Consider the following 16,143-nt stretch of genomic DNA (forward strand, 5'->3'; position numbering starts at 1 on the left):
TAAATAAAACTTAATTAATTTAATATCAAATATTAAATTAATTTTAACACATATCCATCTTTATATATTTAAATCATATTTAAATATATAAATTCACCTATTCCATTTAATTCTATAATTAAACATACAATTATATCTCATATAATTACTAATTTCCTTAATTTGAACGTTTCAAATTAACTTATCACGCTATTCTAGAACTAGTCCGTTACGAGCTAATAGGGGGACCTCGCGGACATATAGATCATGGGCTCCAACGATCCAAGATTAATTGGCTAAACTCATTAGACCAAATTAATCTCCATTCGTAACTAATAGGTCACTCCACTAAAACTCATAGTTGCACTCCCCTCACTATAGATATATTATATCCACATGATTTAACCACAATCAGTAAGTCGACCCTTCACAGGTTGTTCGTAATAACGGTTTGGTCAAATATTTTCTTTACCCCCGAGATTACGTCTTATTCCTCAAGTCCCTACTGATCCTCTAATGAACAACTAGTTTGTGATCCAATCACTAAACTAAACTCTCTCAGCCTAGTGAGAGGGTGAGACCCCTTGTTCAAGACCTGGATTCAGTACTTGAGAGAATAACCTTTCTTCTATCCCTAAATCGGGTAGGCGTGAACTCCATCTTACAAGGCTATGTCCCTAGCTATTCATCCGGTCTTATCTCCAAAATGGTAAGCTTATTGAGCAGTGCTGTTGGACTACTCTCACCGTTTGCAGATCAAAGGATAATTCCGAACAAACAGAAGTTCATAGCTAGCTCAGGAATAAGATCGAGTTAACCTAGGTCATCTAGGTGAAATAGTCAGTCTTAAACAATAAACAACGTTATAAAGTAAAAGTGATTTATTTCTTAGTCCTGATCTTATGCAAACTCATTGCATAGGATGCCCCCACTCGTCATGTCATAACATGTACGAATTAGGATCACATCGTATGTAGCACTTTACAACTCTTGTAATAACTACACAGTAGGCTGCATCCAATGGTGTTACCAGAATAAGGTACCCAACCTTATTCATGTACCATAGATCATTTTGACTATTTACTTGAACCTAATCCACTCTTATGTCTCCACATAAAGTTCAAGTACTCATACAATAGTCATGGGTCTTAGTTTATTGGATTAGACTTTCGTACAATTTATGAAATCAATAATAAGTATATTGATAATAGAAAATGTTTATTATTTTACAAACTGCGAGTTTTTAGGACATAAAACCTAACATTTTTGTCCATTTTAACCATAATCAGTAAGTCGATCATTCATAGGTCGTTCATATTTACAACTGAGTCAAATTACCATTTTACCTCTATAAATACATCTTGATCCTTAAGCTCCCACTGATCCTCTATTGAACAATTGATTTATAGTACAAGTTATAAATCATGACCCTCTTTACCAAGAGAGGGCGGGGCCACGTAGTTCAAGATTAGACATCAGCACTTAAGAGAACAACCTATCTGCTAACCCTAAGTCGGGTAGGAGTGAATTCCATCTTGCATCGCTATGTCCCCAACTATCTCTCTAGTTTTATCCCCAAAATGGGAGGTTTATTGAGCAGCTGTTGGACTACTCTCACCTATGCAGATCAAAGGATATTCTCGAATAAACAAGAGTTCATAGTTGGCTCAGGATTAAGATCGAGTTATCCTAGGTCATTTAGTTTGAAATAGTCAATTTTAACAGTAAACGGTCGTTATAAAGAAAAATGATTATTTTGAGGTCCTGGTCTTATGCAAACTCATTGTATAGGATGCCTCCACTCACATGTCTCTACATAAATGATTTGTGGCATCATTTGTATCAACATACAAAATGAGCCACATCCAATAGTGTCACTAGGATGAGGTACCCAATCTCATCCGTATACATATAGACCATTTTGGCTCCATACAAAAACTTGATCCACTTTTATGTCACCACATAAAGTTAAAGTATTCATGTTTTAGCCATAGTTTTGTTTATTGGATTTTCATAAACGAATGTAATATCAATAGTAATTTATTGAATAAAAACTCAACAACATTTCTATTGATAAATAGAATATGTTAACAACATTTACGAACTGCGAGTTTAGGACATTCCCAACAATTTCCCACTTAGACTAACACTTCAGTGAGACAAATATATAAATATATAATGTTTACAATGTTGAGAAAAAGAGAAAAATATAATAAACTAGGGCATCCAAAATACCCTTTTGACATTCTCCACTTGCCCTAGGTTATGTTGCTCGTAGTCCTAGTCCAACTAGGTGGCCTTCGAATACTTTAGCCGAGAGGGGCTTCGTAAAAGGATCAACAAGTTTGTCTTTTGAGGCTATCTACGTGAATATCATGTCTCCTTGGTGTATGATCTCTTTGATGAGATGGTACTTTCTTTCGATGTATTTTCCACGTTTGTGACTCTTAGGTTCCTTGCATTTAGCAACTGCACCACTGTTGTCACAATACAGAGTAATGAGCAGGTGTATATTTGGGACCATTTCCAAATATGTGAGGAACTTGTGCAGCCACACTGCTTCTTTTGCTACTTCGCATGCAGCTACATATTCTGCTTCCATCGTGGAATCAACTATACAAATTTGTTTAATGCTTCTCCATACTATAGCTCCTCCATTAAGAGTGAAAACTGATCCTGAAGTAGATTTCCTAAAATCTACGTTAGTCTGAAAAATCAGAATCAGTGTATCCAGTAAGGATCAAATCCTTAGGTCCATACACAAGCATATAGTCCCTCGTTTTCCTAAGATACTTGAGGATGTTTTTTACAACAATCCAATGATTGTGTCCTAGGTTAGATTGGAACCTGCTGATAATTCCAACTACAAAGCATATGTTAGGACGTGTACATAACATAGCGTACATTAGACTCCTAACTACAGATACACATGGAATTCTTTTCATCTCCTCAACGTCTTGAGGTGTCTGAGGACATTGATCCTTTGACAAATGAATTCCATGTCTAAAAGGCAACATACCCTTTCTAGAATTTTGAATATTATATCTTGACAACATTTTATTGATATAAGATGCTTGAGATAGTGCTAGGTTCTGTTATTTCGATTTTGAAAAATTTGAATCCCTAGAATATATTGAGCATCTCTCAAATCTTTCATTTGGATCTATGAAACTAACCATCTCTTTACGTCAGCAAGGAATCTTGTCTCATTCCCAATGAGCAAGATATCGTCAACATAAAGTACTAAGAAAGCTACAGTTTCGTTGACTATTTTCTTGTATACACAAGATTCGTCAACATTCTATTCAAAACCATAAGATTTGATCGCAGTGTCAAATCTTATATTCTAGGATCTAGAAGCTTGTTTCAACCCATAAATGGATATTTAAGCTTACAAACTTTTTGTCTTGACCTTGTTCAATGAACCCTTATGGTTGAGATATAAAAATACTTTCTCAAGATGGCCATTCAAGAAAGCTGTCTTAACATCTATTTGTCATATTTCATAGTCATAATATGTGGCAATGGATAGAAGTATTCTTATCGATTTTATCATGGCAATAGGAGAGAAGGTTTCTTCATAATCAACCCCCTCTCTTTGGGTAAAACCTTTTGCCACGAATCTGGCTTTATAGGTTTGCACTTTGCCAGTTTGGTCTCTTTTTCTTTTGTAGATCTATTTACACCTAGGTTTAATCCCATCTGGTTGATCTACATGTTTCCAGATAGAATTGAAGTACATTGACTCTATTTCTACGTCCATGACTTTTATCCATTATTCCCTATCAACATCTTCCATTGCCTGTTTGAAGGTCAATGGATCCTCTAATCCATCATCAGGTATGATGTCTTGAGTTTCTGTTAAATCTATGTAGTGTTTAGGTTGATGAACAACCCTTCCACTACGTCGAGGCATACTCAACTCTTGAGAAGGACATGACAGGGCAACAATTGTCGTTGATGGACCAGCTTGATCAACAACTCTTGTTGATTTTTTTGTAGTATCTTTGGTCATTTCTTGCAATATTAGTTTACTGCGAGGCTGGTGGTTTTTGATATGATCTTCTTAAAAAAATGTAGCATTTGTCGATACAAATATTCTATCTTCTTGGGGATTATAGAACAATCCACTTTTTGTTAATTTAGGGTATCCTACAAAGAGACATAATTTTGAACGTCGTTCCAATTTCTTAGGATCTTGTACCAAAACATTGTGCTGAACATCCCCAGATTCAGAAATGACGTAAACTCATCATTTCCAAAACTCATGAGGTGTTTCTGAAACTCTTTTTGAGGGAATCTTGTTCAGAATATATACTGCAGTCTGTACTACATACCCCCAAAAGGATTGAGGTAGCTGAGCGTAATTCATCATTGAACGAACCATGTCTAACAAGGTTCGATTTTTCCTTTCTGCAACACCATTTGTTGTGACGTTCCAGGTGCTGTGAATTGGAATTGAATTCCATGAGCTAAATAGTTCTGGAATTGTAAATCCATATACTCACTACCTCGATCTAATCGAAGCGTTTTAATTCTTTTACCTAACAAGTTTTCTGTCTTGGTCTTAAATTCTTTGAACTTTTCAAGAGTTTCAGAATTGTGACTTATTAAGTGAATATAGCCATATCTGGAATAGTCATCAATAAAATTGACAAAATATTGATATCCATCTCAAGCTTTTATATTCATCAGACCGCAAAGGTCTGATTGTATAAGTTTGAGGGGTACTTTGGCACAATTACCTTTTTCAGAAAAAGATATTTTAGTCATTTTTTCCTCAAGACATGGCTCACAAGGAGGTAAAGATCTGTCTTCTAACTGATTTAGATGACTGTTTTTAACTAATCTCTCAATCTTGTTGAGATTTATGTGACCAAGTCTAAGATGTCAAAAATAGGCATTAGGAGAAATTTTTCATTTTTTTATTTTGAGTTTCTGCCATTTTAAACATCTCTACATTTAAAATGGCTTTCGCTTCAGTAGGTTTTAACATTACAAGTTATTTTCAAGTATAGCAGAATGAATATGAACACCTCTTGAAAAAACGAATACTTCATTAACTTCAAAAGATACTTTAACACATTTTCCAGTAGACACGATATGGAAATTAAGTTTCTTTCATCTTTGGTACATAATATACATTTCTTAATAAGACAAAAGAATCTCTAAAAAACAACTAGACATCTCCCATTGCTTCTGCTGAAACGACTTTTCCTGTTCCGACCTTGAAAGTCATTTCGTATTCTGAGAGTTGTTTCCTAGAACTAGTTTCTTGTAGAAAAGTGCAAACATGGTTAGCGGTTCTTGAATCTAATATCCAAGTCATGTGAGAATTTTCCAGTAAACATTTTGCAATTATAAGTAAATTTGATTTATCTTGATTTCCCTTTTCCGCTTTCTTCTCAGCCAAATATTTTGGGCAGTTACGTTTCTAGTGCCATCTTCTCCACAATGGAAACATTTTCCTTTGGGAGTTTTGTTTTTCTTTGCAACGGGTTTTTTATTCCCTTTTCCCTTTTTCTTCATTTGTACACTTTTGTCTTTAGATGATGAAGGGACATATTTCTTTTTGTCAGCGGGTTTCGTTCCTGACGATGAACCCTTTAGAAATTTCTTTTGTCGTGAAACAATATTTGCTTCATTCTCTTTCAATTTCATCATTGACTGAAAAGTCTGTAGTTCATTTAATAAAGTAGTCAACTTATAATTTATTTTATTCATTACGACATTAGTACAGAAGTTTAGATAGTTCTTCGGAAGAGACTCTAATATCATCTAACTTGACAGTTTCGTCTATGGTAGCCTCGTGAGCTTCTGCAACATTAAAATGAACCATCATGTCTAGAACATATTCCCTGACATTGGTTCCATCTTTCATTTGTGAGTTATAAACATACTTTATAGCCTCGTGTTGAATAGAAGATGACGGTTGCCCGAACATATCCTGTAATGACGCCATAATTTCACGGGTTGTGGGCATGGGTTCATATTTCTTATTGAGCACATCAGATATGATCGCTAAGATATAGGCCCTAGCTTTTTCATTCACCCTTACCCACTTATCATAAGCATCTCAAACGCTTTGGTTTGTAATCGAACTGGGAATAGGAGGACATTCCTTCGTTAACACAAACCTCAGATCATCAACTACTAATATTGTGTTTAAATTTGACTTCCAGTTGGAATATCTCCATTAAATTTTTCAGAAGCTAGAAGTTGTATTATTGAGTTTGACATGCTAAAGAATTAAACAAATTCTATTAATAAAGTGCATCTAAATCCAATTTTAGCAAAAAGTAATAAAGTATCCATATTTCTTTATTTATTTGCAACGATACTTTAGTGATTTAAAACAGTTGCTATCGAGGGGCAGCTAAATATTCCTTCACTGAAATAAGACAATCCTGACCAAATGCTATACGCAGAATAACTCTTATTCCTATAGTCCATTTGGTTACCACTTTTAGTCAAAATCTTTACTAACATATAGTAATTCTTGTAAGTGTGACCCGCCATTTTCAGATTTTATAGAACGGTATGAATATGCCTCCGAGTTGGAAGACAATATCTAAGACGAAACTATAAGATCTTATTCATTTTTAAAGCTTGGGTTGTTCCGAATCCTATGTTACAACCCTCCGTAGGGATCGCCGTGGTTAACGACTAGCTTGTGTCGCCTAAAAATGACAGCAGATGCAACATAGGAATCTCACGGTTTAAACTAATGGATAAGACTTTAGGACAATGTTTGACACATTTTCTTCACCCACTTACTATGATCTGCTTCCCCCATTCACCTTGTTATTGACTCATGCAAACATTTTCCGAATGAAGTAGTCGTGGTAAATGCGACACGAAGTCGAGCATGGATCACACGATGTGAACTCTTGAGGACATGAAAGTTTAAAAACTATATATCGAATATATTGTTAACCTCCCACTAAAGTGTTCTAAATGATTGAGTATTCTTTTACTTAGGTTTATTACGGCTAATTTTTAAACAACCTAAGTCAATATGATTTTATCTAAGTATAACGTTTATATTCAAATTTAAACCTACGATGTCTAAGTGTTTAAACTAGTTTTAAACCTTACACCGCTCACGCAAGCTCATAAAACCAGTTATCAACGCTCAACATTTCGGTCATAATCCCCAAGTAGGAGGAGTTACGTAAAGCGTCAACTTAAATACCCCCAACCTTAGACAGGATTATGAACCGATTGAGTTTGTAACCAAATTTTAATAAGATAACAATTTATTTTAACTTTTAAAACAAGTTGTTAATCTAAGTGAACATATTGTTTATCTTTGTTATGGATTTTATAGTCTAATTTCATTTTATAACAAATTATATAATAATAGACATGCTTGCAAACCATAACATGCATCAAAGGCATCCAAAAATTAACATAACACTTTACATTAATTTTAACAAACCCTAACACATGCATACTATATATTATAACTAATTATAACATACAATAATGCATGTAGCATGTTTTCTTATGGTGAGATTTCAAATATAAATGATATACTTTATGCACAAACATGTTTAATTTAAAAATAATACACATCACATGCATAAAATAATTAAATAAAACTAATATGGTTCAACTTTGGCATCCTAAACAAGCAAAATAGGTAAATTATTACATAAATGAAATAAAAAAAACTTCAATGTGGTGAAGAACCGCTCGAACTGACCCGATCTGGACCCGAACCACCTAAACTAGACCATCAAAGCTCCAAAAGAGACTGAAGGAGAACCGGTCGAACTGGATACTTACTGCATGAACCGGCTCGAAAGCGCATGCTTGCTTCTGGGCTAGGATGAACAGTGTCGTGATGCTGCATCCCAGCATTGCAATGCTGTTCAACAGCAAGCCCGTGGCGTTACAACGCTCGATGAACAGCGTTGCGACGCTTACTGAACGGAAACATCATCTTCGTTTTGTTGCTTGACCTTACTTGCTTCAATCTTGAAATTACATCCTAATTTCAACTCTAATGACTCCAAATAAATCACAAAATCTTGAGCACACATATAAGCTCATAAAACAAGAGCCAATTAAAATTTAACTTAAGGATCAAAGAGAAATTTAATGCCAAAGTTGAATTTAAACCATATCAGTCACAGAATCAAACATGCTCAAAATTCACCCACCAAACTCAAATTAACAATAATTGAGTGCTTAAATCATTCTTTAATACCAATTGATAGAGTATAATAACATGCAATGGAAGAAATTAGAATCAATAAGCACTCTAATTATACTTAATTTGAGTTTAAAACATGCTTTTCAAAACTATTTCATAAGAGGGTTTGAGTAATACATTACTTTCGATGAATCCTTCTCAAATTCAGTAGAATATCATGAATTGGTGCTTCAAACTTCAAGTAGACCACTAAAAAGATCTTGTCTACTAAACTCCAGCAAGAATTGTATGGTGTAAACACTAACTTAAGCTGAATTTAGATGGATTTGAGGAAGGTTTATGTGGTTTCAATTTCTGCAGAATATTGGGAAGTATCTCAGCATGCCTCCCATTCTTTCAGCCTAAAGCTTCAATTTATAAAGTCTTTACCATGCATTCAGAGTGCTTGCATGAAGGCCAACACCCACTTCATGAAATTAATGAAACATTGAGTGGATTTTGGTGAATAAAGTGGTTGGCACCTACAGTGGGTTTTCCCAACATTTTGAAAAATTCCACTTTCAACTTTCTTTATTTAATGTAACAAAAAATCGATTTCTAAAATCAATTTAATTTAATCAATAAACTAATTTATTTTTATTAGTTTTATAAAATTAATTCAATTAATTAATTTTAAATAAAACCAATTTAACTAAACCTTTTAATTATTTTGTTAATTTAATATTTTAATATTAAATTAATAAAACACCAATTCCATTACCATGAATTCAGTGTCATGTAATTAATATTTAAATCATGATTTAAACATTAATTAATTCTCCAACTTCGTTTAATTTTGACAAAATTACACATTTCAATCGTATCAGATACAATTAATTGAAACCCTAATTGAATTTGAACATTTCAAATTCTTAATCCTAATTTCAAATTACATCTAAAATACCCAATTTAATAGTCTAATTTACGAACTAGTAGAGGGACCTTATGGACTTACAAATCATGAGCTCCATCGATTTTCAATTAATTGGTTAAACTCTTTAAATCGAATTAATTATTATTCGTTAACTATCAAGACATACCACTATAGCTCGATAGTTGTACTCTCCTCATTGCATATGTATTTCTGTCTATTTTAACCATAATCAATAAGTCGATCATTCACAGGTCGTTCATATTTACAGTTGGGTCAAATTACCGTTTTACCCCTATAAATACATCTTGATCCTTAAGCTCCTACTGATCCTCTATCGAACAAGTGATTTATAGTACAACTTATAAATCATGACCCTCTCTACCAAGAGAGGGCAGGACCCCGTTGTTTAAGACTAGGCATCAACACTTAAGAGAACAACCTATTTGCTAACCCTAAGTCGGGTAGGAGTGAATTCCATCTTGCATCGCTATGTCACCAGTTATCTATCCGGTCTTATCCCCAAAATGGGAGGCTTATTGAGCAGTGCTGTTGGACTACTCTCACCTATGTAGATCAAAGGATAATCCCAAATAAACAGAAGTTCATAGTTAGCTCAGATTAAGATCGAGTTACCCTAGGTCATTTTAGTTTGAAATCGTCAGTTTTAACAGTAAACGGTCGTTATAAAGAAAAATGACTATTTCAAGGTCCTGGTCTTATGCAAATTCATTGCATCGGATGCCCCCCACTCACATGTCTCTACATGGTCCTACCAATAAACCGAATCTCTCTCAGCCACAAGAGGACAGGGCTCCTTTATTCAAGACTAGGATTTAGTACTTAAGAGAACAACCTATCTGTTGACCCTGAGACGGGTAGGAGTGAGTTTCATCTTATAGCACTATGTCCCTAGCTATGTATCTGGTCTTACCCCTAAAATGGGAGGCTTATTGAGTGGCGATGTTGAACCACTTTCACCCATGCATATTGAAGAATAATCTCTAATAAATAGGAGTTTATATTTAGCTCAGAATTAGGTCATCGAATTGAAATAGTAAGTTTTAACAGTAAACGATTGTTATAAAAAAGAGTGGCTATCTCATGGTCCAGTCTTATGCAAACATCATTTGCATAGGATTCCCCACTCACATGTCTCTACATGAACGAATTTAGGATCATATCATTTGTATCAATATACAAAGCATGCCACATCCATAATGTCTCTAGGATAAGGTACCCAACCTTATCCATATACTTATAGACGTTTTTTTCTATATATTAAAACTTGATCCTCTTTTATGTCACTACATAAAATTTAAGTATTCATGTTATAGCCATGAGTTAGTTTATTGGATTTAGGAATAAATGCAATTCAATAACACTTTTGTTGAAAGAAATCTTAATAATATCTTTATTGTGAATAATATTACGTTTATCATTTACAAACTGCGAGTTTTAGGACATTCCCAACAACCAGGATAAAGCACCCAACTTTATCCATATACTATAGACCCTTTAGTTTATTAGTTAAACATTATCTACCTGTATATTAACTATATATTGTTCAAGTCTTATGAAATGACCTTAGATTTTTTTTTCCTGTAATTGATAACTCATTATTGCATATTTAAAATAATAAACTATTATGTCAAATAACTAATTAACTACGAGGCTTTAGGGTATAAATCCCAACAGAGACAAATACACTTCTAATATTTTGCCAAAACTCAACCTATTCTACCTTGGCAAGATATCTGGTGAATCTACAACTTCTGTTACATCCATTGTCGTCACCAATAATCATAATTCTCGACTTAGAGAATTATAAATAGGGGTGTGCAGAAATCGGTCCAAACCGATGAATTGAACCAACTGGTTTGATCTAGTTTTTTTTTTCGGTTCAGTCACGAAGAGAACCAATTTTTTTGGGTTCAATTATCGATTCAAACCTTAAAAAACCCATAAAAAACTAAAGTGAACCAAAAAAAATATATGTATGTCAGCCCATACATGTAGTATTGTTAGGAGCCAGCCCAGAAACCCACTTCTTTTAAGTTTAAATAAAAAGAAGCCCAAGTACTTTTAGCGCAACTTCCACATCTTACCTACTAATAAAAGCAACATTTTAATAACTAAACCCTAATATTTTAGATTCACCCGTTGCCCATCTTTTCCCTGACCTTCCTTAATTCACACGCCGTCGTCACCTATATTCTTCTTCAGTTCACGGCCGCTATAGTCAACACCACTCGACGACTCTACCTCCACCTCCTTCCTTCTTTAATCCACTCCCATGGCTTTACCTTCTTCCTAGTTCCTTCAAATGCAGCTTCACGCCACGAAAAGGTAATTTTTTTAAACTGGGCTGTACCGAATCGACCTTAATCTCAAACCAAGGTGGTTCAATTCTTAAACCGAAACCAAGAATTTCCAGTTTTGGTCGGTTCAAGATTGTTGAAAATTGATTTGTCTGATTCCGTCACTGGTTTTGCTCAAAATTGGACCGAATTGAACCATGCACAATATACCCGTAATTATAACTCACTCCACTATAAAGAGTAGATTACTTGGAATGCCAGCTTTCAAGATTTCCTTTCGCATCATATGTTGATAAACTTTGCTGAAAGTTATGGTGCAACTTCCTCCTGACTCACATAGAAGTTATTCAGCGTATCATGTCTGTTTTTGTTACACATATGATATGATATTTATTGAGACTGAGATCTCTTTTGCTATTGGTACAATCACCTCTCACGAGGTTGAAGCAGAGCCAAAATCCATCCCACTAACTTGGCCAATCTCTCAAGTGAAATGTCTAGGGTGACATCAACATTTGATCTAGAGTCCTTTGATGAACCTACTCCATTTTTCATGGGCTCAGATTGTTGATTCCATTGGATCATCATCACCAGTTAACTTGCACTTGTGTAACCAAGATTGTATTAACACATCCTTTGCACTTACCATAAGTGAACTTTACTGAACTCATAAAGCCTTACATATCTACTCCACTCCCTGCAAATTTGTAAATAGTGAACAACACATACTAATTCACAATATCGCAAACTATTTCAAGATTTCTTTTCTAATGTCGAAGTTCAGACAAGGCTGCAATCACAAAGCATACTAAAAAATTCAAAAAAAAAAAAAAAAAACTACGAACCTAAGGCTTTGATAGCACTGGTTGGAAAAAAAACTCTCACTATTACAATTACATAAAATAATTCTCTCTTTCGACCCAATTATAAGAACACTCTCTCAAACTTTTGTACTACTCATACCCTTTAAACACACTCTAAAACTAGATAATACAAAAGGAAATTTAACTAGCATTGGTAGATCTAAGCTTAAATTATTTCTAACTTGGACGATTTAAAACCAAAGGCATAGACTCTTTTTATAATACTTAGAGCCCATCATTTCTAGAGAATACAAATGGAAATTTAACTAGAATTGGCAAACTTAATCTTAAAGTGTTTCTAATTGGGACAATTTAATGTTGGAATTTGTGCTTTAAAGCCTCATAGTTAATTAATTGATTAATTTTATTTATTAATATGAAATATTAAATTATCCATTACAAATAAAATCCAAGGTTATTATATGTAATCTTAAACAATATATAGTTGACATACATGTGGATCATGTTCAAGTAATAACCTAAATGTTTATAGTACACTAATAGGGTTAGGTGTCTTACCGGTTGACATTATGATACAACCCACTTTGTAATACTTATAATGCATGTGAGTGGGGTATTCTATACAAAGAGTTTGTATAAGATTGACCACAAATAATTAATCTCTCTTTATAAATCCGTTAATTGAAAAGATTAATATTTCACAAGATGATCATATGTGACTCGATCTTAATCCTGAGTTATGAACTCATGCTTGTGAGGGCTCATCCTTTGATTTGCATGGGTGAGAGTGGCTCGAGCTGCTGACTAAATATGCCTGTCATTTTGGAGAGTTGACCAAATGGAGAGCTGGGAACGTAACTTTACAAGATGAAATTCGGTCCTTTCCGTATAGGACAAGTAGATGAGTTGTTCTCTTCAGTGCTGACTTCAAGACTTGAACAATAGGACCACACCCTCTCATTGACACGAGAGAGACTTGGTCTATGATTGGACCATAAATAAATTGTTCATTAGAAGATTGTTCATTAGAGGATAGTGGTACTTAAGGATACATAGGTAATTACAGGGGTAAAATAGACATTTGAACCAACCGTAATTATGAACAATTTGTGAAGGATCAATTTACATATAGTGATTATCTCCATGGACATAACTTATCTATAGTGCAACTATGGGTCTATAGTGCTTTGCCATATAGTCAATGAATTGAGTTTAATTAATTAAAGATTTTTAGTTAATTAATCTTTGATCATTGAAGCTTATAATCTGTAGTTCATCAGGTCCCCTTGCTAGCTCATAATGGACAAAAAAGGACCAAGATATTGAAAGAATAATTTGAAATGTACAAATTAATTTAAGAAAAATATATTTATTGTACCAGATACAATTAATATAAAATATAATATATATCGATATATTATTATATAGTTAATCATGGATATGATTCAAATTTAAACATACAATATAGAAGAATTAATGAATTTGAATATGATTCAAATAATAAATTAATATGAATGAGATTCATATTAAAACTATAGGTTAAAAGCTAATATGGATCAGATTCATATTAAAACTATAGATTAAGAGTTAATATAAATAAGGTTCATATTAAATCTATATGTCAAGAGAGAAATTTACATTTGAATATGATTCAAATATTTATTTAATTAAATATTAGATAATCAATTAATTTAGCCCCCTTGGAAGTGGTCATTTGTTTTCCTCTCTGCACTCCTATGTTTTATAAAAAAGAAGTTACTTTTTAAAGTCTATTAAATAGAATTACAATCCTCTTTCTCGGTGATAACATAAGAATTGTACTACAAAGGTACTGTTTTCCTTCCCCTTTTCATGCTTAACCTTGTTAATTACAACATGTTAATTATGTAATTTACATTTCACTTTTCTTTATTTTTCCATCTAAACAAAATCAAAGCAAATCTAATCACACATTTCAGTTGGAGATTTGATCCCTTCATAAAACTAAAGACATAGACTTCTTTTATAATGCTTGGAGTCTATCCCTTCTTTCTACTTTTTCAATGTGGGACAACTGCACTTCTAATATTTTGTCAAGACTCAACAAAATATACATTAGCATCCCTATCAATAGATAAAAATTTGGCAATTATTTTTAAATATGAAAGTTCAAAATTTCACCCAAATGTTGTCGATGTGATAAAACATCATTTACTATTTCAAAAGTTGATGATTCGATCTCATTCTGTTAAAATTGATCGAGCATTAGAGATTGTACAAAGAATATATCTACTTTGAACAAAATTTATTCTTCCCTCCCTAATTATAAATATGCTTAAATCATATATTAGTCCTTACTATTTTCTTTCCAACAAATTAATATCGTGTGCTTGAGTATATGTACAAGTGCCAAAATGAGCTTGGCTCAGTGGCATTGGCATGTGCTCATGTTGGGATTTATACTTTAAGGTATCGTAGTTATTTATTTGACATAATAATTGATTATTCTAAATATGCAATAATGAATTATCCATTAAGGTAAAAATCCAAGGTTATTTCATGAGACTCGAACCGTATATAATGGACATATAGGTGGATCATGTTCATGTAATAACCTAAAAGGTTTATAGTATATAGATAAAGTTAGGTGCCTTATCCTAGTAAAATTATAGATATAATCCACTTTTTAATATTATAAATGATGTGATCCAAATCGTTCATGTGAAGACATGCAAATGGGGTTATTCTAAGAGTTTGTATAAGACTGAATCATGTAATATTTGATCTCTCTTTGTAACACTGTTGATTAAAGAGATTAATATTTCATAGGATGACCATATGTAACTCGATCTAGATTCTGAGTGTGTTATGGACTCTTGTCTATGAGAGTTGTCCTTTGAGTTATATGGCTGAATGTGGTCTGAGTCGCCGACTTAATAAGCCCATCATTTTGGGAACTTATCCAAGTGGGGAGCTAGGAACATAACTACACAAGATGGAATTCACTCATTCCCCCCTTTAGGATAGGTAAAAGATGTAAGATTGTATCAACAGTAGCGGAAGCACAAAGATCATCTAAGCATTCAAATTCACTAATTTTGGTAAACAGTCCCAGCATATAGCGCAATGCGTATTCAGATTTTCATCTTCCTACTTCCATTCTTTTTTAGGGAAAGAACTGACCCCAAAGAACTTCTTCTGCTCCTCCTCCGAATAGGGAAAGATACCCTATAAATCATCGTTGGTCCTTTTACCGCACAAAGAAAATATTTTGTTGCGAATGAACAGAATTGTCCATATAAAGCATGCTTTTGCAAAAAAAAAAAGTGAGTTTCAAGACATACCTCTTGTAGAACTTCTTCAAAGCTCCTTCACCAGCTGCTATCTTATCCAAATCTTGTTGTAGACCACCTCAAGATCTTTCCCACTATTCTCTTGTGCTCTAGATTGAATTGTGAGACTCAAAACAAGCTTGAATCAAGGGTAGAAGGAGTAATGTTCATTGCAGAAAATCAGCTGAAGAACTCTTTATTCAAACCATTTTTTCTCTCAAAATCTCTATAGATTACATGCTCGATTTTTACTCCAGTCTCTTCATTATATTGCAAATCAACATTCAAAGAGAAGAGTTGCATGAGTTGCAGCTCATGCTTGGAGAAGATAAGGCAATGATAATGCCATTTGAGTGAGCTACTTGGTGATGGATAATGGAAAAACCTCTTTTTCCATTTTATGTGTTTTGTTTGTTTTTCCTTTTTTAATTTTATCTCAAAAAATAAAAATTTGATTTTATTAAATATATTTTGATTTTAAAATGAAAAATGTAATTAATTTCATAAATTAATTATTAAATAAAATTTAATTAATTTAATATCAAATATTAAATTAATTTTAACACATATCCATCTTTATATATTTAAATCATATTTAAATATATAAATTCTCCTATTCCGTTTAATTCTAAAATTA

Source organism: Benincasa hispida, chromosome 5 (assembly GCF_009727055.1).
Source record: "Benincasa hispida cultivar B227 chromosome 5, ASM972705v1, whole genome shotgun sequence".
NCBI lineage: Eukaryota > Viridiplantae > Streptophyta > Magnoliopsida > Cucurbitales > Cucurbitaceae > Benincasa > Benincasa hispida.